Here is a 25,327-nt window from a genome sequence, read left to right on the forward strand (position 1 = left end):
TTCAATAGTTGTGTGACAGTGGGCGTTAGCCCGATAGGCGTGGCCTCTGCAAAGACAACAAGCAACAATTTTGCGCTTTACTTTTCCGTTTCCTTTCACAAAACTGTGTCGCGCCGCCCACCTCAGTGGCTGCCACCACTTCCTGGCAGCGTCGGGCTTCAATTGAGCTGGCCCCGCCGCTGCCTGCTTTTTCTCACTTCGCCGTCGCTGACAGCCGCCGTAAGTAGCTGCGTAATAAAATTACTTTTTAAGTGCGTCGCGTACCTGCAGCAAAAGGGCAACTGGAACGGGAGCTGGCGGCGACGCTTCATTTGCTGTCGGGCCACGAAATTGGCATGGGCAGCTCGAGGCTGTCATGAAATGGAAGCCCGCGTCAAAGTCAAAGTCGGAAGTCATTTGAATTATTTAGCGCAGCGCAGCGCTGTCAATGCGGCGTATGAGTAATGTCCCGAATGTCACATGTAAGTGATATGTGGATATGTGTAATAGAATTTGGCCATAGCTGGAAGCTCGATCGTAAATCAGCGCAAAAGTTTCTCTCTTCTTCTGCTTCTTCTTCTTTTTCGGCTTCTTTTATGGCTAAGCGTAACAGCCTGTGCGCTGGCCAACTGCAATGTGGCCCATAAAATATGTTGCAAATTATGAAATATTTGAAATTTTAGCCCGAGACTTCAGGCTCTGGCCCTTGGCGGCTGCTGTGCCCGCTGTTCGTTATGGGCATTTAACTTTTCATAAGTTGCGCAAATAAATTTTAATCGAAAAATGCGCCAAGCCCAAGCAGGAGGAGCCCAGCTTGGCCCAGGCACTGCGACAACTTTCAACTGCAGCTCGACAGCCAATGGAGCCTGAAACTGCAGACAATCTGCGCGCACATTTGCAAGTATCAATCTGGGCTCCCTCAGCCAGCAGAGCCTGCTCCCTGGCGCCTGCCAGCCACGCTTGGCTGCAGTCCGAGCACCTTAAATCAAGTTGCTCACGAAATTCCCAGTCAACTTTTAACTTTTCGCTTCAATTTATTCGGGCGCCAGCGGGCAAAGCCTCTTAACTATGCCCTTTGAGGTGCCTGCCTCAAGAAGTCGTCCAGGTAAATGGAAAATGGGAAATGGAAAATGGGAAATCCATGTGTGTCTCTCTATCTCTATCTCTATCTCTATCTCTATCTCTATCTCTATCTCTATCTCTATCTCTATCTCTATCTCTATCTCTATCTCTATCTCTATCTCTATCTCTATCTCTATCTCTATCTCTATCTCTATCTCTATCTCTATCTCTATCTCTATCTCTATCTCTATCTCTATCTCTATCTCTATCTCTATCTCTATCTCTATCTCTATCTCTATCTCTATCTCTATCTCTATCTCTATCTCTATCTCTATCTCTATCTCTATCTCTATCTCTATCTCTATCTCTATCTCTATCTCTATCTCTATCTCTATCTCTATCTCTATCTCTATCTCTATCTCTATCTCTATCTCTATCTCTATCTCTATCTCTATCTCTATCTCTATCTCTATCTCTATCTCTATCTGTATCTCTATCTCTATCTCTATCTCTATCTCTATCTCTATCTCTATCTCTATCTCTATCTCTATCTCTATCTCTATCTCTATCTCTATCTCTACCTCTATCTGCTTCGCAGAACTTTCTGCTTATTTACTTAGATCTGTAATCTGCTGGAAAGAAGAAGAAGCAGAAGAAGAAGAAGAACTTTTAACAACGTGCAATGGGCCGAAAATGAAGTCGCTGCGTAAGCAGTAAATGAAAAATGAAGAGAAAAGCGAAAAGCAAAAATAACGAAAGCATGGAAAGCAGGTTGCGTGTTCTTAAGGAAAATTGTGGAAAATTGTTGGAAAATTGTGTAAAATTGTGACTCTCATTGGGCTGCTTAAATTTGTTGTTGTTCGCAGCTCATTTGGGCTTAGCTCTGCGGACCTCGCTGACTTATGAGTGGGTGGAGCGAGAGGCGAGTGGGGGGTGGGGGGTTGGCAGGGGGGAAGGGTCAGGTCTGCAGATGGAAATCCTTTTTCCCATTTTTCGTGCTCGTTTTCTTTTTGCCGCTTCGCACTTGCCGCTCTCTGGGGCTGTTTGCTCTGCTGCAGCTGACTTCGAGGCGCGCTCGCACATAAAATTTAATTAAGTGCAACAACAACAGCAACGGCGGCGGCGGAGGCAGCAACATCGTTTATAAAATTCACATAATAACAATAAATTTTAAAATGCGCCCAGACTTAGCAGCGCTGCCGACGTCGGCGTCGCTGCCGCTGGGGTATTAAAATTTATCGCCGCTTGCGTAGCACGCGCACAACAATTTTTGCATGGCCCCCAAACGGCGGCACTTGTGGGTGGGCATCAATGTAGCCGTCTAATGCCAGGCTTTGCTGTAGCTGTAGCTGTAGCTGTAGCTGTAGCTGGTGTCTGTCTTCCGTTTTTCCTTCTGCCATGTTTTTTTTTTTTGTTGTGGCGCCTGCTTGCCACACATAGTTGAAGCACAAGACACAGGGACACATATGCTAAGGCCAACTGCCACTCCCACTCCAACGCCAACTGTCGCCCACCACGCCCACACCCTTAAGTCAAGCAAAATCATTTGTCTGTTTGTTTGCCTTGCTCTGGCTGTGGCTTGGGCTTCGGCTTGGGCTTATTCATTTGGCTGGCATTAATTACACGACACGCATACGACGCGTTGCACGCCGGGGCGAACGGTCGCTCTGGCATCATTTATTAAAAAGCCAAAATAGCGCGCCCTCCCTCCCGGCCCGCCGCCTTGGCAGCCATTGCTTATGCGCATAATTTTGGGCTGGCCAAAATGTAGCTAACATGTCAGCAGGCAGACATGGAGCAGGGCCAGCTGATGCCAGCGTCATCATCAGCATCATCAGCATCATCATCATCATCGGCGGCGTCATCAGCTGGTAGCTGCTAGCTGCTAGCTGGTGCCTCCTTGTGGCATCCTCGTCAACACACAAATGACTGTCTCATGTTATCTGCTAAGCTGTCTTATCTGTTTGCCCTGACGCATCTGTTTGCATGTTTATCTGTCTGCCTTGGCACGGTTTCCCTCTGTCTGTCTGTCTGCTTGGTCCGTCTCTGATTTCGACTTTGTTACTTATTTAATTTGTTGCTTATTTGCTACAGCAGCAGCAGCAGCAGCAGCAACAGCTCACAGCACACATCCACGCACTTGTTTGCATATGTTTAACATGCTCCCCAAAGCAGCTCCATTGAGCTGCTTCGCTGCTTCCTGGTTATGTGCCCCTTCTGTCTCCGCTCCCAGCCAGCTTACTCATGTTTGCTAATGATTTACCAGCCTGCTAATCAAATTGGTTGTCCCGGCTAATGGCATTACAAATGATGCTCCCAATGCGAACTGATCATGAGAGAGAGAGAGAGAGAGAGATAGACAGGGAGGGAGAGAAAGTGAGAGATATAGAGAGGTGGGAAGAAAGAGAATGAGGGGAACAGAGAAGGGAGGGAGACAAAGAGAGAGAGAGAGCGAAGAGAAAGAGAGACAGAAGAGAGAGAGAGAAGAGAGAGAGAGAGAAGAGAGAAGAGAGAAGAGAGAGAGAGGCAAGATGGAAAAGAGAGAGCGAAATAGAAGAGAGAAGATAGAAGAGACAAGAGATAAGAGAGAAGAGAGAAGAGAGAAGAGAGAAGAGAGAAGAGAGAATAGAGAAGAGAGAAAGATGAAGTAGATAGAAAGAGTAAGATAGAGATTAAATAAGAGAAGATATAAGATATAATCCTCCATATAATAACTCTCGATCTTCACCTCTCTCTACACTCTATCATCGATACCTGCTCCCTCTCCCTCTCTCCTCTCTAATATCTCCGTCCTCCCCTCTCTCCTCTCCTCCATCTCCCTCTCCTCTCTCTCCTCCTCTCTCTCCTCTCTCTCTTCCTTTCTCTCTCCCCTCTCTCCTCTTTCTCCCTCTTTCTATCAGTCTCTTTCTAAGATAAAGAAGATAGAGAAAAGAGGAAGAGAAAAAGAGCGATAGAAAGAGTCTCTCATTTCTTTCGCTCTCTCTCTCTCTCTCTATATATATATATCTCTCAACTGATAGATCTGCATCCACTAGGTATCCATCTATATCTGTTCGACTTCTGCCATTTACACAACTCAACATCTGGGGCAACTGGGCAACTGGGCATCTGGGCATCTGGCTCTGTCGCTTGGCAGGTGGTTGGGCCTGGAAGGAGCTGGGCCAAAATCAACTGATGCGATTCGAAGCGATTGCAGCGAAGTGTTCTTTGGCCGAAAAGCGGCAATGATGATGCCAATAAATTTGGGGCGCCCGCTGGCTGGCGACGCACTAAATAACTGCAGTCAGCGCGGGCAACGCACGTGCGGCACGTAGCAGCAACGTCGAGCCAGCCAACCGCTCACTCAGTCAACAGCTTTTGGTGGTGGTGCTGCTGTTGCAAGCTGGCGTGCAACGCACTGAATGAATGCGAAAAGAAAGCAAGAATTATGTGGCAACAGGATGCGCTGACATTTATCACCTGCGCCGCAGCAGACATTGCAACATTTAGTTGCAGCCAGCACGGACCGTTTGATTATCAGCCCCAGCCCCAGCCCCAGCCACAGCCCCTCCCCCAGCAGGCGACGGCGCAGCATTAGCATAAATTTCCAACAGCTTATGCGCGCATATGAATATATTATGCCGCGAGCCGTTATTTATGTGTGGCGGCTACCGAAACTTGGCGCAAGTTCAGCTCAACTGGGCTGGGGTTGGCGTGGGTGGCCAGGACTCGTGCCAGGATAATCGCTGCTTAGTGCACTCGCGCGCATAACACGACAGGCAGCGAGGCAGCGAGGCAGGCAGCCCATTGATAACCAGTCGTGTGGCCATGCCCCTATTCTTATTTGGGCATTCTTCAAAAGCTCATTGAAGAGCATTCAAATTGAATTTACATGCAGGCACAACTTTTGTTTACTTTGTGGCAGCAGCAGCGGCAGCGGCAGCGGCAGCAAAATCAAATTTAAATCCGCTGCTTGCCGCATTTTATGGACGAGCGCCCCAAGAAGAAATCAACAAACGCAGCCAAGCAAGCAGCTAGTCGCCCAGCCACCACCAGTGGCACCACCAGTCGCACAGTCGACTCAACCACCGCTCAGGTGGCAAGCCAAAAACAAAACTGTTTGAAGTGCTGCTGGATCGCATTTCACATGCGTCCTCAGGGTTGGGGCCAAATTATTTTTATTTATTCGTGCGTCTAAGCAGCAACAACAACAGCAACAAACATTTGTAAAATACACGCTCGCTAGATGGCGCCAGCTGCAAGATTTATGGCCTACATCTAGATCTAGCTGCTCGCAGAGCAAATCGGTTTATTGGCATTAAATGAATCTTCGATTTCAGGCTAAACGGCTTAAAGCACTTCAAAGTTGCCAAGTCTCAGCTAAAGCCTAAATGGAAATGTGTAAAAAACGTTTAACCTTTCCAAGAACTGCGAGCACTTGGCATAAGCTGAGCTGTTTATACATACATATATATATGTATATATATATATATATATATATATATAGCTTATGCTTGTTCATATTGAAAAGTTTTTCAAGTGTTTTATAATGTATTTCTTACATTAGAGACAATTCTAAAGTCGCTGTCAGCGCTTGGAGCATCAGAACTCTTTGCCGCCGCACGCTAGATGGCGCTAGCTGCAAGATTTACGTGTAAGAAGCTCGCACGCAAATCTGTTTATGGACATGTTAAGACTTTCAGGTTTTCAATGTCAAGCCAAACTGCTTAAAATAAGAATTCTTGGCTCTGCTTATCTACACACATATATATGTATATATAATTATGTATATATATATATTTATATGTATATATATACGACTTGTCTTGACCAGCTCAGCTCCCGGATCTAAATGCAATCAAAAACCTATGAGACAATATTCAGGGAGACAGAGAGCTGCGGCAACTGTGACACACTCAAAAAAAGTATAGCTGTGGCAAGTAGTTCAAAAGGCATTGCAGCAAATTACTCTTAGGCGGGGGCAGCGCCACTTCGATTCCATGCCACACACAAAAATAAATGAACTTACAACTAAGTATTAGAATATGTAAGATGAACATAATATTTCACATATAATTAGTTAGACCACTATTAAATAGCTTTCACTTATTTGGTAGCTACTACTATTTTTATGAACAACTGAATTTTCTTAATTTTTCCAAAGATTGCAAAAATAAATTCTTAATTAATGAAAAATATATTAAATATTAATATTAGTTTGATATTACTTTAAAATATTGTCTATAGCATTTAATTTTACTATGCAACATTTAGGGCTCAGTCGCTACTATTTTTATGAACAGGCTGCTTAGAGTTATCAATAAGTTCTTACTCAATTTAAGGGCTGCTGTCAGCAATTAGTTGTATCACTTGGTAGATGGCGCCACCTGCTGATTTATGAGCCGTTTATTTGAATGCAAGCTAACTGCGGCCGTGTTTCACAAATTTCCGACAGCAAAAATACAAAACAAAAAAAAAAAACAAATCTTTTATTGGGCGCGTTTGGCAGCTCATAAACCTCAAGCACCAGCCCAGCCCAAGAACTCATTGAGCCGCCTATTAACCTCAACGTGTTACCTGGTACATGAATAAATCAAAGCCTTCCCACACGCACACACACACACACACACACAGCCACCCACCCAGCCGAGCACAGCGTGCGCCCCGAACGTTTTCGTAGTCGTTCAACTGGCTGATGATAAATGTGTTCATGGGGTTTTTCTTATTCGTGCCTCGCTTGGCTTCGTCTTCGATTTGCTTAACAAATTTGTAAGATTCTTAACACATTTGCATATTGCGTAAGCGCGAGGAATGCCAAAGCCCGCAATGCCCACGCCTCCTGCAGCTACTAGCCAGCATGTCTCGCCCTCTCTCTGCCTCCCTCTCTCTCTGTCTGCATATATCTTCTTTTTTTATTACATCAGCTTCTGGTATCAAGTGTGAAAATACTGTAAATTCCTTGACGACTTCAACTTGAACCCATTCTTCCTCTTGCTCAAGCTGTTGTTGGGTCTCTCAGTAATGACAACATTTCCTTTGCGACAGAGTTGCCCGCTGCTGCTGCTGCTGCTTCTTCTTCTTCTCTTTTATTGCCATTGACAGAGTTGCCAGCTCTCGAAAGTGGGAATCCTTTTATACGCATGCATTCGAGTTTATTTAGCTGCCGCCGTGTGAAGGGGCCAAAACATTGCTCAATCGATGTTGCTCAATAAAAATAAAGAAAGCGAAAAAAAATAATATATATATATATATATATATATATATATATATGTGTGTGTGTGTATGCTGGAATTTCAAACCACTCCACAGCGCACATTCGCTGTCAATTTTCATGGCAATGACTTTGGACAGTTTGCTGGTCGTAAAGCTCTTGGAATTTTTCGCCGATTTTTCCCATTGTCTGTCTGCTGCCGTTGACACTCAACGAAATTGACCTGCATTTGTTTAGTGGATTCAGCCGAGGCAGCTATGCAGGCAATCACATCACAGTCTCAACAACAAATGCTGCACTGCACGACTCGACCTTCCACCCACACCCGCCCCACCTACTGCCCGTAAAATCCCCTTTAAGGTCGAAGCGAAAGCGTTGAGCTCGGCTCGTTCTCGCTGGACAGCTTTAAGCCAGTCGCAATTGCGGACTGACAACTTGCTGACACTCTTTCCACACATTCCGCTGCTGATGCTGATCGATTAGCTCGAGCTGAACCCATTGTTATGCCCATCCGCCCGGCTATTCAACCGGTCGTCCATACGATAGTGTGGTTATGCAGCACGCGCGGTTGTCCGTCCTTTCATATGACCTTCCGTCCGGCGATTTGACCAGCCGTCCTTCCATATGACCTTCTGACTTCCCATATGACAGTGCGTCCTTTCATATGTCCATCCATATGTCCATATAACCGCTCATATGACGCCCTGTCCTCTCATATGACCATTCGTCCTTCCATATGACCGTCCATATGACCCCCCTCTTTGCATATGACCGTCCGAATGACCGCCCAGCCCTTCCTTATAACTCTCTGCACTACCATATGCTCCTCCGACTTTCCATATGACCATCCATATGACTGTCCGTATAACCATATCACCTTCCGTCTTACAATATGAACGTCCATCCTGCCATATGACCGTCCTTTCCATCATATGACCATCCTTCCTTTCATATGGCTATTTGTCTTTAAGAACATTTGCTAGCTACGTAGCTCTACCACCGAACGCGTTAAGCATCCTTCTATAAATCAGTTCAACATGTTATCGATAATTTATCGATTATGCAATTATAGAGTCAAATCAATATTAAATTAATAAAAATAAATGATTTTCTCAATATAATACATAAATTCTTTATATTGCGCCTTGAATAATCATTTTCGATAACTTATCGATAACAGTAAGGAACGATATCTACATATCTATATGTTCCCAAACGTTACTGCCATTTCACATGATGCCTTTTAGCGCTCTCAGTGTAGCTGGCACCAACTCATCCTGGCGAATGTGCTGCATAAATTTGTTGCATGCAACTTTGATGGGCAAGCGTAGAGCCGACTCGTCCGCCACGTAACCCGCTTAGCCGCCGCCGCTTCGGCAATTATTAATGTTAATGTCTTCATTACGATTCATTCGCGTGCCACAGTGAGGCAGCCAGCAAACCAAACCAAGCCAACGAAAGAAAACGCCAAAAAATCCGAAAGCCAACCACCCACGCACCAAGTGGATGGCTGTTGGTCCAGTGATGGAGCAGTGAAAAAGCGTTGCACATAAATTAATGCTAATCAGTGGCAGAGACTCGCTTTAAGCTGCCACAAAGTTGAGCTACTACATAAAAAGGCGCGACTCCATAAATTATGTTTGCCACGATTTGTGAAATCAATACGGCTGAGCAGGCGAACGGGCGAACGGGCGAAGGGGCGAACGGGCGAAGGGGCGAGGTTGAGGGCGGCCATTGACTTTAATCGCAGTCACAGGTGAGTGGGCGTGCCACAAAAGCCCGACCCGCATTGAAAAGCCGTGCGCTGAGTGACTGCAAATGATACTTTAATGTGACAGGCGGACGTACGCTGCGTCGCATTGTGGCAAGGACCGGAGCGGGCCACAAATGCCGATGATTTTTGCACCTCTTTTTCTCCAAGCTGCGGTTTTTTCTGCTCTATTGCTGTCATCATAAAAAACCGAAGGAAGTGGCGAAGTGGGGCGCGGGGGTGCGAGGGGGACAGTGCTACCCAACCGAGCAAGCGAGCGAGAAAAACTATTGCCAGCCATTCTTCTTTGGGTATTTTTTTCGTTTGCCTTTTTTTCTGCGTTTTAATTCCCGGGGCGCGCTTTCAACGCTTGTCATCTTACCGCTAATGGCGGCTACATGTCAACCACTCATCTCGGCCAACAGCTTCGTCGCCGTCGCCGTCGCCAGCTTCTGGCTGCAGCTCAGCTCTGGGAAGCTGCAGTAGGAGCTCGCTGACTGCTCGTTTGCCAGCCATTCATTTATTTGGTCGTGTCGAGCACGTTGACGGCAACGTCATCAGCAGCAGGAGCAGCCGCAACAGGAGCAGCAGCAACAGCAGTGGCTGCTGTCGAGGCGCCCACAAATGCAGCAGGGATGAGCCGCTAGGTGGCGCCACAGTGCCTGCATGGCAACGACGTCAAGCGTGAAATCGCTTTGCCAGCCCCTGCAGGGCATCAGGCAACCAGCCAACCTGTCGTCATAAAAATTTTTTATACATAAAAAAGAAAAGGTAAAAAACAAACAACAGCAACAAAACTTCAACCTAAAGCCCAGCAGCGGCAGCGCCAGCGACAGCGACAGAACTTGCGCTGTTGGAAAAGAACTTGCAAAAGAGGGCACAAGGCAGAAGAAGACGAAGGCAGAAGCCCGATGACAGATGGCAGAGGGACGGCAGAGGAAGAGGGACGACAACAATGCGTCGCGGCTAACGTTGAGGGCGTTGCATAGCACAAACGCAGAGCCAAATATGACAAGGCAAACAACGCGAATATGAAATACCCTACATGGAGCATAAGAGATATGCAGAAGTTATATATGTAGTATATGTAGTACATGGAGTATATGTAGTATATGTAATATATGTGGTATCTGTGGTAAATGCAGTATATTTAGTATATGTAGTATATGCAGTATATACAGCATATGTAGTATATGCAGTATATGTGGTATACCTTGTATTTTGGCAAAGTAAATGAAATTTTGTTCAATGCTCATATCGGTTAGGGTATCAGTATCAGCATATAAATTTTAAACGCCTCATAACGATGCAGTCAGGTGACAAGGAACGCGAAAGGCAGTGGCGGGTGGGCGGTGGGTTTACGTGGAGCAAGGACGCATATCGCATGCGGCGTCTGCTAGAGATCGGAGGCTGCCAAGACACAGTTTTCGCTAATGAGTTTCCGTCTCTGCCAGCAGTTGCTGTTGTTGTTAGTGTTGTTGCTGCGGCTGTTGCTGTTGATGACTTCGCTTAATAGTCAAAGCGATAGAGCAGCGAAAGGAACGCCGACGCGCAACGCTGATGAAGGTAGTTGATGCCTTTTGCCATTTACGAGGCCTTTAAATATCAGTGAAATGAGTTGCAAACTGCAGCAAGCTGCAGCAACTGCAACTGCCATCATTCAGCGTCATTAGCGGGCTCATTAATTGGCCAGTCAGACTTTTATATCCGTTGTTGTTGTTGCCGCTGCTGCTGCTGTTTGCATTGACAACATAAACAAGCAAACAGCCAAACAGGCAGTCAATCTATCAGTGAGTCATTCACGCGCTGACAAGTCAAACAAGACGACAAGGACAAGGACAAGGCTGCTTGCTGCCAGTCGCATGTCGCCTGTCGCCTGTCGCCTGCCGCCTGTCGCCCAGCAACAATGGAGCGCACACGCCAAGAGCGGGGACAGGCACAAGCTAATCCCCAACTGAATTTCAGCAGCTCGAAGAGCCAACGACAACATTGGTTAAGTATCTTGAAATAATATTTACACTTTACGCAAAAGACTCAACGCAAACAGCAGCAAAAGATGCGCCCCACTGTGGGCCACTTCTGGCCCGCCATTCCGCACTGCTTTCGCTACTGTTGCTTTTGTATCTGTTGTTGGTGTTGCTTGCTGCCTGCTGCCTGCTGCCTGCCGCCTGCTAGTCAAATAAGTTAATCGCTTTACCAATGCTGCAACAACAGCCAAGTGAGCTGTGGAGTGGGCGGTGGGGGGCAGTCGGGACGCTTTGGTCTGACAGCGGTCAACACTTGAGTGCAATTGTGAACCGGTTAGCTGCCTTTGCTGTCATATTTTTAGCTTTGAACCTGCCTCCGCTTTGCCCGCTCTCTTTACTTTATCCGCTCTCCATCACAAGTTGCATACGCAAAACTATTTTTAAATGACAACTAGGCAGACAAAACGGCGCAGAAAACGTGGAAAGCGCAAATCGAACAGGAGCAAGCGAAACAGCACCAGTAGCAGGAGAATGAAGGAATTAAAGTTAAAAACTGAAAAGCAAATAGTAAGAGCGAGACAAGTATATATACATATATACAGCTAGACGCCAGGCTGTTGCTATTGTCGACCTTTGGCAAGCTGTAGCTGCGGTCAAATGCGAACCGTTGGGGCAAGCCCTGTTGAAATCCCGTCATCATCGTCGTCGACGCCGACGTCGCTTCAATTGATATTGCATTTGCATTTGAATTTAATTGAATTGCATTGTTTGAAGGCGTCGTCGACGCAGTTAACGTTGTCGGCTGTCTGGCAGCAGCTGAAGAAAGTGAAGTAATTTTTGTTGTTTTTTTGATTTCATATTTCTCTTCTTCTCGTCTTCTCCTTCTATTCTTTTGTATTGCGCAGATTTACACTTTGTTCTTGAATGGGCACGTTGACTGTCTAATGTAATTGACATTTGTTTAGTGAAATTCTTTAGTTTATATATTATTCAGACATCTTTATTTGGAGTTTCTTTTAAAATAAGTCTAGTCTTAAAGTTTTAGATAATAAATTAAGGAACGTAAGCATTTAGCTAGATTTTTCAGTAGTATTGGGCTATGTAAGAGTATCTGAACTTCGTTGAAACTGATTTGCTTCTAATGTTTGTTTTGTGGCCTGCCTCTTGACATCTCTTCAAACACGCATACGAAACACGTCAAGTGAATAGACTTTTCCGAATAGAAAGAAAATTGTGTAATTACGCATTAGGCCGACGTTGGCTTTGATGTGGTCCGCTGCGGGCTGCATACCAAGTCTTTTCATATCAATGCCTCTTCCTTTCTCTATCTAACTCGCGCGCTCTCTCTCTCTCATACGTAAATGAGCCACATTTTGGGCCTTTAATTGGCCAATTTGACGTGATTTTTCTTAACTTGTTTTGTTTACTTTGACACCGCATAAAGTTATGAGCCAAAGGCTGAGACGAGTGGCGCAGCGTCTGGCATCAAACGCATTTGATTACGATTTGAGTGGCTCTTTCACACACACACATCACTCGCCCTCTCCCTTCCCCACCCTAACTTCCCACATCTTTGAATTTTTGGCTCTTTGGAGAGATAATTGAAAATTAATTGCTTTGGACAGCTGAACATGACCGGATGATAGCAACCAGTGTCGTATGCCCCGACTCTCGCTCCGGCTGCCCCGGGCAACCAAACAGCGACCATAGCCCAGAACCCCGACCCCGACTCTAGGCCAGATCAGCTGCATAAGAGCCAATGAACGAGCGAGCGAACGAACGGGTTATTTAATTAGTTTTGACGCGCCCAAGCTCGATTCCCGATTTCATGCCGCGAGTCGAGCTCATGTAAGCTGTAAGTTGTCTTTTGGGTTAGCCACGTCTGAAGGCGTTGGGATCGACACGCGATCGATTGCATTGCGTCGCATCGCATCGCATCGCGTGCGCCACCTAGCGACGCGAAACGGAAGCTGTCACGCCAAAAATTGATTGAGTTTCGCCCATAAAGCAATTTGTGTCCGGACTCTGTCCCGGACAAATCTTCTAATAAACTTGTGTGCGTACGAATGCAGCCCGAACGCTGGACAATGGTCGAATGGCCATTGAGTGTGTGGGCGTGGCTCAATGCAGCAGCGGCAATGACAAACAAACAAGATTTCACAATCAGCAATGGAACCAAAAGTGTGTTTGAATTTCGAGTTAAGTGAGTGAGTGAAGTGTGGTCGGAGGAGCAGGCAGCATGAGGCAGTAGCAGTTGCTGCTGCTGCTTCTGCTGCTGCTGATGATGAGCATGAAAAATGGTTCAGGGGCAGCAACAAGCACGTCTCCACATTCGCAGACACAAGCAAATGCAAATCGCATGCGAAGTTTACCCTTTGCCCCTCGCCCGCGCCACTCACTGCCTGGAGGCGGGCGTTGTCTACTGATTTCGAGTGACATGCAGTTGGGAGAGCAGCTGGCTCGCTGCTTGAATGGAAGATACTATTCAACTGCTGCGCCAGCCATAGGCCATGAGCAGCGCACAGTTGTCAACTGTCCTGCCGCAGTCAGCAGACAACTGCCTGACCAACAGCCCCACCCACCCGCCAACCCACAGACGTTGTCCAGTTGATGAGGCAGCAACTGCAATTCGGTTTTGTGTCTGCCTCGGAGTCTGTGTATGTGTGCAACATTTGGCATTGCTTGTTCAGTTTAACGATCGCCGACGGCAATGTCTCCATCTGACTGTGCGAGTGTGTATGCTCTCTCTCTCTCTCACTCTCTCTCCCCTCTCTCTTCCGATTTGTCTCCGTCCCTCTCTCTCTCTCTGTAAGCTGGCAAATAATTGAAGCGTCAAGCCTTTTACCGTTTTACCAAAATGCCAGCGGGCAGATTTGTTGTTCAACTGGCAAATGCATTAACCAAACATTTCATTCCATTCCATTGTGTTCCAGGCTTGAGACTGGACAACTGTACTGTACTGTACAGTAACTTACTGTACTATTTACTGTAGTATTTGCCTTTCATATATGTACATACATCGACACATTAGTCTGCATGTTTAGTTAGAGTATTTAGTCTTCGTTTTGCATTGCTTTTCATGACTCTTGATTGCTAGCGACGAGCGTCTCAGCCGTGAGTCACGCGTCGTCAGTCACGCGTGAATGTGGCTGCGTGTTACGCGTGAGTAGCGTGTTTGCCATGCAAGTCAAGCGCAGTTGGCAGCTAATTATGGTCCACATAATGAGAAGAGATGCGAGCGCAGAGCTAGCGGTGCTTGCATTGCGCATACGACACGTTGACCCACTTCGTGGGGGCCAGCATATAAATTATAATTTCTCTTTGTTGCTGTTGTCATTTGTTGTTAAGCGCATTTTCGGCTAATTAAAAAAAGAGCGACAGCATCGCAAAAGTAAAAGCAAAGCAATGGCAAAGGCAAAACAAATGAGAATAAAGCATCGGTGGAAAAACAGACTGACAGACAGACAGACAGAGAGATAGCTAAGTGAAAGAAGTGTGCGAAGAATGCAAATTAAATGAAGAAAAATGCGCCACGCCATGCGGGCCAATAAAACAAATGCTGAAGGCGAAGCGGCGGGTGCGGCAGAACTGTGAAGAAGCGCAGTTAAATTGAAAACAACAAAAACAAAACAAAATAAAAGCAAAACAAAATTCCCAACCCAATTTTTGCTAGAAGCACATTAAATACCCTTACAGACATATGCTTATATACTACTCTCAAATGATTATTCGCTAAGAATTACTCTCTCGTTGCATACTTCATGGAAATACTCTTATACTTACGGTAAGGGTATAAGAAAACAAAAAACACTTTAATGAAAAAGCAGCTCAAATGTAAACAAGTGTGAGGCGTAACAAACGAGAGGAATGTGGAGTGTGGAGCAGACGCAAATTTTAGGCTTTTTCTTTCATAATTCTTATATAAAAAGCAAACAGCAACAACAGCAACAAGAGCAACAATAAAGCAGCCGCAGCGTACGTCAAGCTAAATTTTGGGCTGACAAATTATGATTTATGCTGCAGCTGGTTGTTCTTAAAGTTGTTGTTGTTGCTGCGGCTGACATTTTGTCACTGTCGTTGATGTGGGCGCCGCGCAGCTGCGCCGACGACAAACTGTTTTAAATCGCTTGCAAACAAAAGCTTTTGAGCGCCCCTGGGCACCGTGACACGCGTGACTCACGCAAGAGAATGTGCTTGATTAACTTAAATGATGATATACCTTTCTAACTGCCAACAAAGGTAAGTTCCCAATAGCTTAGCTGCACATGTAGCCCCATCAAGCAAAGCTACTATACTAGACAATGGGATGAATTATGCGTGGTTTTCCATCTTACGTACTATATTAGACTAAGCCAACCTAACCATGCAACAAACAATCATATATATATGTATATGCTTGAGTATGCCATACTTATGTTATAATACATTAGATTAAGATTGAATGTACGCCCTACTCTCTTATACTGTAGAAAATTAAGTCTGCATATACATTCACACATATGTTCTTGACTTTAAGTGTGCCCTATGTCTCTTATACTACAACTAAGCTCAGTTATTTAAGGATGTATAAGACAAGATAAGTCTCACCAATGAATACGCAATCACTCTCAATTATGTCTACGCTCTTCTGACACTCGATCATGGCAGACCAAAGCCGAAGTGTCATTGTGTTGGTATATGGATGTGAAAGCGAGACAAACAGTGTTTGCATTTGTGAAACGCTACCTCAAAACATAAGCAAAATAACGATATGAATAAAGAGAGCATCAGAAAGCGCGATGTAAATGCAAATGTCGTGTAAATAATCTTGACTATGCAAATGTTAACGGTTGGCAGCATAAGACTCAAAGAGAGTCGAGTACTCTGACGTCCCACGCGTATCTAATGTGATTATCAAACCATTTAAGACCATTGACTCAATCGACTCGATTATTGCTGGTCAATGCGACAAATACCCAATTGCAACATGTCAATTTATCCTTTATCTCACATAGACATCAAGATGCACACACAAACACACACAGGAGGGTAAATCAATTTATGTACTATATCAAAAAGCAGTCTAAAAACCATATTAAAAAGCATTCCCACTTGCACAATACCCAAGATAAACACACACATATACGCACATCTATCTGAATTTCCATCGGCATTGGCATTCGCATCGAACGTTCGACGCTCGCCTTTTTGCCAATCAACTGCTGCTGCTCGTTCAGTCAATGAATGAATAAATGGCAACTGTAAATGAAAACAATTCAAATTAAACTTGGTCAGCGCCAGCCGGGCGGAGCTGCAGGTGCAGGTGCTTGAATACTGCAACATGCCCAAGAACTTCAATGGGCCCAATACAAAAATGAAAATGAAAATAAAACATAAAAACAAAAACAGAAAAAAATCACACAAAGAGAGAGAAAAAATCAGCAAGTGTTCTTCAGGCTAATATCACAAACGCAATTACACGGGCTGCCAGCCCAAGGGAGGGTGAGTAAAGAGAGAGTGTGTGAGACGGAAAGAGACAGACAGAGAGGCTGAGAGGCAGAGAGAGTACACTGACTGGTCAGCCACGAAACGGTATATGTGTTTTTTGTTCTAGCAAAACAAAAGCAATTGCCCATTGAGCCAGGACAGGAGCGGTCACAGGAGAAACAGCCAGGGCCAGACTGCATGCCAAACATCCTGCAGACGACTCCAGTTTTCCCCATGGGGCATGGTCATTGTGGCACAGTCAATACACACACACACACAGACACACACACTCGCAGAGGTTTTCAGTGGAGACTAACTAATAATAGGCAACCACTTGGACTGAGCGAAGCTTTTGTCTCTCAACTGTTTACAGGTAGCAAAAGTTTTCCCCCAGTTGGGGTGCCCGCTGGGCAACTTAACGGAAGCGAGCAATTTAGTTGCTAAAAAGGCTCGCCAATGAGCTCCCAGTGGGCAATCAGCTGGCTAGCAGACAACGATTGAAAATCCATGAGCAACGGCAGCCGGCAAAGGCGATTCCAGATGATGAGCACTTCAAAGGTAAATCAATTAGGACTCGATAAATGCGTCTATCGATAGCATTTGACAAGCTGTTGAATATCAAATTAGAGCTTATTAGTATTCAAGAATATTTGTTTGAAATTGAGTAAGTCTGAAGGATTTTAAATGGACTGCAAAGAGCTTAAAGCGCAGATCGATTAATGTAATTATCGATAACATAAAAAACATTAAATATATAGCTTAGATATGTAATTAAGTCGCGTAAATTCTTATACGCTGCTTTGAATGTGTAGTGCAAGCGAAATTGATATGCTTATCGATATATGGGATTATCTATGACACTCGATAACTTTGAATATTGAAAATCGAATCGAATTACGTGAAGAGCAATGAAGTTAAGGAGCAATGCGTATGATATGCCATAAATAAATGAAATTTAAATGCTTATCGATAAGTGTGACTATCGATTACTTTAAATATTAATCAAGGCAAGACAAGAATGATGAATTATGAATTAAGAATTAAGAAAAATAGCTTTTTCAGCTAAACAAATAAGTGATAATCGATAAGTCGTTATCGATAACATTTCTAACTTCTGTATTATCGAAAGTTGCGAGTGGCAGGAAAAGGCATAAGTAAACAAAAGCGCCAAAGCTGCGCTGCATAAGCCATATTTAAGTGCTGATCGATAAATCTGATTATCGATAACTGAGCTTACAGAGCTTGGAAATATTAAGGACGCTATGAAACGGAATTGTTCCATGTGGAAATTGAAGCGTTTCATTCAGCTGCACAAATGGAGATGCTCTAATTGTTCTGACTTTTCTATTTTATAGATAAATGTATAAATCTCTCGCTCCTTCTCTCTCTAACTGACTCTCTTTTAACGCTTTGTGTGCGTAATTTGCGCGCTTTGTTTTAATTAAAATTCAAATGCGTGCAATTTCATTAATTACCAGACGCACACACAGAGAGAGGGACAGAGAGTGAGAGAGACAGACACACTTGGTCAGTCATTGCTGCTGCCACTTTCAGCCATTTTGCAATAGAGGCTTTGAAACTGGCGCTGACATGGCTACAGCCAAACACCCCTGCTGCTGCTGTTGGCCATTGCATGCCGGCAGCCAAGCGAAGCATGAAAGCAAACGCATAGCCATCAACTAAGCAAAGTGCCTGCCCCACTCGGCTGCGCTTGCCACGCGAAGCGGTGCACCACATTCGCACGTTGGCCGCTCTCTCTCTGTGTGTGTGTGTGTGTGTGTGTGTGTGCGTCAGTCAACAATTCAATTAACGTGTTGATGATTTTGTGGCATGCAACATGGCGTACGAGTCCTGTCAGCTAGCTGCAGTCAGCCTGGCAACTGCCAGTCTCTCGCTATCTCTCTCTCTCTCTCTCTCGCTCTCTTTGTGCTGCAGCATTTTAATGAGCAATTGATTGCGTTGCTGCGTTGCAGCGTTTCTAGCCTAGTCGCGCCCCGCCCACTTGACAGCATCCCCACTTTGCCGACTTGCCAATTTGTCAATTAGTTTGTCAATTGTTCTGCAACAGTTTCGACTTTATCTCGTAAAGTTCTCAATGAATCCGCAATTAAACAAATGCTTCTGCTGCCGCTGCTGTTGCCAATGGCAAAAATGCTTAACACTTTCAATTAAACGCATTAATTTGATGGGATTATGCGTTAGAGGATGCTCAAGGTAAGGATAACGAAGCGGCCAGATGACAACGGAGTTGGGCGCATCGCATATCAAATTTAATTTGCTCATTTGCCCTAAAAGCTTTTAATGTGTCTTGGGTGGCCGCCACGCCCCACACCCCTCGCTGTGCTGGCCAGGCAGCATGGAGCATGTGCTTGGCTACCTAGCTAGCTGGCTGCTTGCTTACGTAGCAAAAATGCGCCCCTAATTAAATTCAATATTAAATTGAGCAAAACGCAATTAACTCAAAAGGCGCGCAGAGCAGACGTCGGCACTGGCAGGGCGCCAGACACGGCCACGGAGCGACCGAGGCGAGCGACTCTCGTGTTGCGGCTGCCACGTTACGTATACGCAACGTTAGCGGCTGAACTGTGATTTGGCAGTTGCCCTGTAAAGCGCACGGGGCGTTAGAAAAATGAGTGTTACCTAAATGCTCAGTAGGCGACTAGCGCATACCCTGTAAATCGTACGAAACATAAGCTGGATCGCATTACGTATACGCAGCATTAGCTAAGCTTGGCTGGAAAAACATAAAATTTGCAATGCTTTGAGTGTGACTGACTAGCAAATGCCCTGCAGAGACAAAGGTGTGACATAGACCAGCATCAAGACGCAGCTATTGACAGGGAACAAAGCACAGACTTAGTGTCTAAGTCTAGCTAATACCCTGTCCAGACATAGCTCTAACAATGCCCGGAAAGCCTGATACGAAGGAGCTCTAATAGTTTTAGACTTAGCGCAGAGTATAGAGTATAGATAAATATATAATTGCTTTCACTATTATAGATAATGTCTTATGTATATCGATATATATATAATCGATATATTCAAAAGTTCTTTACTTAGCCTCGCAAGTCCCATTTGAATAAGGCCACAGGTTATTAAAGTCTGTGGCCTGGCTGAAGACAAACTATGCTTAAAATATCTAAAAAAAAGTCGATAATCAAATTAATTTATCGATCAAGTATCGATAAGTTTTAGCATTTGCAGTAATTCTAGCGCAGCTTAGTTGAGGCAACAGATTTGTGTCTATTCTTACTTTCTTATCGTTAATCGATAACATTTCGACTCATGTCAAGTTATCGATAACAGTCCAAACCGCAAATCTGTGTCAAGATCAATGCTTCTCAGCATATGCTTTGACTGAGTCAAATTGTTCTGGTGCCACTGTGCAACAAATGTTGCCGCTGCTGCTGCTGTTGTGTGGGCGTTGAAACAATGCGCACACAACGAAGGACAACAACGGCAGTTACATAGATAACAATTAACAGCGTTTTCCCAGCCCCACGCACCCAACGTGCACCCTGCCTCTGCCCACACACCGACTCAGAGCGACTCCGTAGCCCGTTGGCTACGTTTTGGCAATCTTAGATGTCGGCAAACATTTTGTGTGCGTGTTGACGTTGCTGCCGCAACAGCAGCAACAGCAGCAACAGCAGCAGCAGCAGCAGCGGCAGCAGTTGAGGCTGATGTGTGCCAGCGATAACAATACGCCCTAGAGGCAAAAACTACGAGACGGGCAACTCTTGGCAAGCCTGCCCCTCCCCGCTGCCACCATGTCTATGCCACATGCGAGCAGCAAAATTAATGTCTGCTAATGATTTGTGCCGGCATTTTGCCCTCGCCAGCCACGCCCCCCGTTGGCCAGGCATGCAAAGTGTTTAATGTTTCATAACTGAGAGCTCGAAACAGAACAGATCAGAGAACACACGACATGACAAGGCGCACAAAGTCAACTGGCAGCAGCTGCGGCAGCCGCCACAGGGGCAACTAGAGGGAGGCTGTGCAGGTGTACAACTGCAATCTCACTTTCAGTTTGTCAGCCACAGCCGAACAGAGAGACAGACGAGCGGCATAGTCAGGAGCTGCATATGTGGAGCGCATAAATTGTCAAAGCATGCAAAGATGGGGGCAGCTGGGGCAACAACTGTGCGTGTGTGTGTGGCAACATTGTCAACGTAGGTTGCAACTTGTTTCTGTGCTAATGAGCTGCGAGCAAGAAATTATCGAACTTCAATCAATGCATGCACTCAATGCATTCCCAGTTGCTGCATGTATCGATAGCGCTTGTCGATAACATATCGAAGCATAGAGCCAATCGATAATCAACGTTTTTGTATATAAAAAGGCTGTCATCACTAAACAGCTTAATATGCATCAGACTAAATTCCATGTCTGTGCGAACGCAACTATCGATAACATATCGATACATATGGATTGGATCGATATTATCGATAACATATCGATTATTAGCCAATAATCCATGATAACAATTTTATAAAAGTTTTTGATTCAGTATTAGATTTGATTTACACTCAATAAACTATCGATAACATATCGAAGCACCTGTCTTCACTTATCGATATATCGATAAGAAAAATAAACTACAGCTCTTAGATAGTTACTGATGTTAACCTATGATATGTATCAAGACATGCAGTTTAACTTATGTCACATATTCAATTAGCGATAACATATCGATTGGCATAGCCAATGAACCCAGCTACGCTTCGTATATACAAGAAACTCATTAAAATGCCTCGAATTCTATCAATGTCAACTTAGCTATGCATCAAAGTGTGTGGCAACACAAAGTGCCCCCATTTAACTATCGATAACATATCGAAGCACACAGCTAATGAGTGCCGCAGTCAGACACACCCAGTCCAAACGGCCACAGCGTTGCTTCCAACTGCTTCATGCATATTTATTGACCACACACACCGAGGCGACATGGCCACGCCCACCGCTGCCACCGCTGCGACCCAGGCACGTCTGGTGGGTGTTGCCAGCGAGCGTGTTGACTCGCCCTCCCGCACTCCCCTCCGACTCGCCAGCCAACTCAATTGCAATTACACGAAACTTTAGCTTATAATTTGATTAAACTTTTCAATTACAATATGCAATGAAGTTGCTCAGCGACAAGACTTTTGGGGGGCGTTGGCAAGGGCGGTGCGAAACGGAACGGAACGGCTCGGAATGGCGAAGATGTGGCGAGCCGCCTCGCCCGGACTGCTAATTCCCACAATTACAAATTTGCTGGCAAGCAATCAAGAGCGAGATACCCGAGACGCGTCACAGACCTCCCAGGCACAAAATCGCAAACTGGCAAAAAGCACCTGCAACTGCAGCAGCAGCAGCAGCAGCAGCAGTCCAGACTGGCTTCGGTTACCGGCGGAGCGAATGCTCTGGCCAACTGCCAGACCGAAGGTAACCAAAAACCCAACAACTGTCAGCAATCGCCAGTTGGCAGCTGCCAGCTGAGCATATGGCCAGGCCTAGACTTGAATCTGGACTCTAGGCTGCATCGAGACCCCACATGCCGCGCTACCCCACTCTTTCTCTGTCTCCCTATCGTTGTCTGCGTGTGGTTCATAATCTTAAATTGCCAGCCAACTGGTTGCCATTGCCTGCTCGAGCCTCTCCCCGCCCCAAAAACCAACTGGGGAACGGGTGCCGACGTACGTGCTCATGTGTGCCATGCGATAGAATTTTCCTCCTCTTTTTTATTTTGTTTGTATATATAAAATACAAATATATATATATATGTATGTGTGTGTGAGTGTGTGTGTGTGTGTACTTTTTTTAGCTGCAGGTTAATCTAAATTAGTAAAATATACACGCAGCCACAGTGCAGACGGTCGGCGCTGGGCTTAACTAACTCAAAGGTAAATAGACAACAACGCAGCTGACTTCGCAGTCGCTGTCGACGTCGCGACGCAGCATCTCAGCCGCAACGACGTCGTCAAGCGTCGACAACTCTTCAGTTGTCTCATCTATTGTTGCTGCTGCTACTGCTGTCTGCCGCTGATGCCTTGCTGCTTGACGTTTGCCCCGTTTGCCACATGCAAACCAAAGTAAACTTTAAACAAAACTTGGCACAAAGCTGCTGCCGTCTCTTCAGCCAGAGCTGAGCAAGCTAAACTGTGACGCTCGCCGTGCGTGAACGCAGTCACGAGATTCGCCTAGCGCAGAGACTCTCGGCGAATGCATTGCATCACACTGAGGACCCGGTCTCTACTGCACACTTTGCACATCTCTAAAGATCATTTTTTATTGCCAATCAGTCGAGCTGATCGTGTGAGTGGGCCTTACGAGCAGATACCCTAGGTAACTTGTGATTTGGTTTGCCTGATTTCGGTCTAAAGCTATAAAATATCTTAGGAAAAGTTCTAGTATTCAGTGTGTCTACTGTAATAGAAGCCAAGCCCCAAATTTGAAGACTAAAATATCAAATCGATTTTAATCGATTTCATGTTAATGCCAAAAGTTATCGATTATATGAAACTGCTGCTATGCTTAGATCATGAGTTATATTTAAGCTATTGAGCTCACGCAAACAGGCAACGCATATTAGACACATGCATCTCAGGCCAGTGTTGTAAAATGTCACAAAAAAAGAAAGCTGCTGCCTTTGCTGCTTGAATGTCTGAGACTTCTCGAATACTTTTCGATTATTGAGCAACACAGAAAACAGTGTTGCACAGTGACCAAAGCCATATCTATCTAACCATATATAGAAAGCTTTGGCCAGTGTTGCACAGCGCGCAGGGCAGAGCTGTGCAACACGCAGGCAGTGTTAGAAAGTTGGCAACGCCACGGCTAAGTCACAGTTTCCTGTGCTGCCTACGTGACAAATTCCCATTCACTCACATTTGCCCAGCTTAATTCACTATTTGTTATTTTGTGATGCGAGGCAGCCAGCCAGCCAGGCAGGCAGGCAGGCAGGCATAAGAGGATTTTCATTAAAGCGCATCAAAACAAAATAAAAAAACACTCTGTTGTTGTTGTTGTTGTTGTTGATGTCTCCGCATGCCGATACAGACGACTGGTGCCTCTTCAACTTCGGCTACAGCCTCAGCTTCAGTTACAGCTGCCTCAGCCGCTGCGGCAACCGCAGCCGGAAATGCAGAGACAAAATACAAAACGCGCGTGCCCGAGAACTTTGGCCACAGTGAAGGTTGCTTGGTTGCTTGGTTGTTTCGTTGTCGCTTGTTGGTTGTCGGTTGTCGGTTGCCGGTTGTTGCTGCTTGGCTTAGCCTTTGGCTTTGCTAAACAGCTTTAAGCTCGTCTCTCTGCTGCCCCTCCCCCAGTGAGCTCATCCTTGATGTCTGCTGCAACAGCATTGGCAGCGCCAGCGGCAACAAAGTCAAGTACATTGTGCGCTGTAGTATCATTTGCACGTACTTGTCACACGGCCTCAAGTAGTTGTTGTTGTTGTCGTCTCTGTTGCAAGTTGCTTGTTAACATTGCCTCGCGTTGCGCCTGCAGCTTATGCTCATGTCTAGGCCAGAGCTGCAGCTGCCACTGTCTACAGCTACAGCTCTCTCTCTCCCCCTCCCTCGCTCTCTCTCTCTCTCTCTCTCTCTCCCCCTCTCTCTCCTTATCTATTCTCTTAAGCTTGACCTGCGCGCGCCTTGGCATTATGTCCAGCTCGCTGAACGTCTTTGCATAAAATTAATATCAAGCCAATGGCTTCACTTCAGCCTACCAAAGCGGCCCCCTCTGCCGCTCCAGCTGCTCGGACTCATCATCTGCTTCATGTTTCCGACAGTTCATTGCGAGTGTTTTAACGGTCGGCACTTCCGCCGCTGGGCGCCGTCCGTTCGCTCGCTCGCATAATTCGCTTTTTATGTTAACTTTGCCATTTCAAATATTTAATTTTGAAAAATAATTTATTCATTTCCGGCGGACTCGCGGACAACGCCGTCACGCGCCGCCCTGTGTTGATGATTTCCTTTTTTTTTTTGTCTCTTCTTGAAATTCATTTTTTTTTTCATTTTCATTTTCCTTTTTTTTTTTTGCTTTTTGCATTATGCCCCACCGCAAAGTTGATTTGCTTTGTTTTGGCCAGCGGGTGGAAATTGAAAATGAACTGTAATCAAAGCGCGGCTATTGATGTCATCTGCTCCAGCTCCATTGCCGCTGCCGGCTCAAATGTAAATGAATTTCTGCATCAATTCATCGGACGCATTCCCATTGACAATATGAATTTCAATTGTCAACGCCGTGAATAAAGCTGGCGAGCGGCGATTGCGAATGGAGATTGCGTCCTTAATAGTTATGACAATAGTAATATAACAAGAGATACTCTTCCTCACCAACTTATTGCAAAACAGAAACTTTTCAAATCGACTTTGCCAGCTGAGGAGGCCAGCAGAGAAGACCTTAAACTAGAGTTTGGCCAAGTAAAGGGCATGCCTGTGTCATATCTAGAGCATGTTAAAGACTCTTCTTAAATATCTGAAAACTAATATAAAGTGCTATCACTTAACAATCGATAACTTATCGAAACTACTGCCTGCGCTTATCGATACATATTTTTATAGAACACCTTAGCTGCTATTCTTGATATGAATATGAATATAATATGAACTAGGCATCAAGGCATTCAGAGCGTAAGTAAACCTGAACATTTGGTAATCGATAACATATCAAAACTTCTACATTCGTTTATCGATATATACATCTCAGATCAAAAAGTAGCTGAAATTCTTAGATTTATATTAATGTGAACTATACTAAGCTAAACGCGCACATTCAATTACCGATAACATATCGATTCTCATAGCCAATGAACTCAGCTTCACCGTATGCAGAGGAAACTCATTAAAATGCTTTGAATTCTAAGAATGTTAGCTTAGCTAGGCATCAAAGTAGAAGGCAACACAAAATGAAAATATTTATACCTATCGATAA

At 45.2% G+C, this 25,327-nt stretch overlaps 1 protein-coding gene across 2 annotated transcripts in view; it reads right to left on the bottom strand.

Moving 5' to 3' along the window:
• Window positions 1–25,327, bottom strand: part of LOC111600218 (netrin-B) — a 66,294-nt gene that overhangs the window by 20,359 nt on the left and 20,608 nt on the right. The gene's annotated exons all lie outside the window — the stretch shown is intronic.

Source organism: Drosophila hydei, unplaced genomic scaffold (genome assembly GCF_003285905.1).
Source record: "Drosophila hydei strain 15085-1641.00,03,60 unplaced genomic scaffold, DhydRS2 tig00000232-arrow-arrow-pilon, whole genome shotgun sequence".
NCBI lineage: Eukaryota > Metazoa > Arthropoda > Insecta > Diptera > Drosophilidae > Drosophila > Drosophila hydei.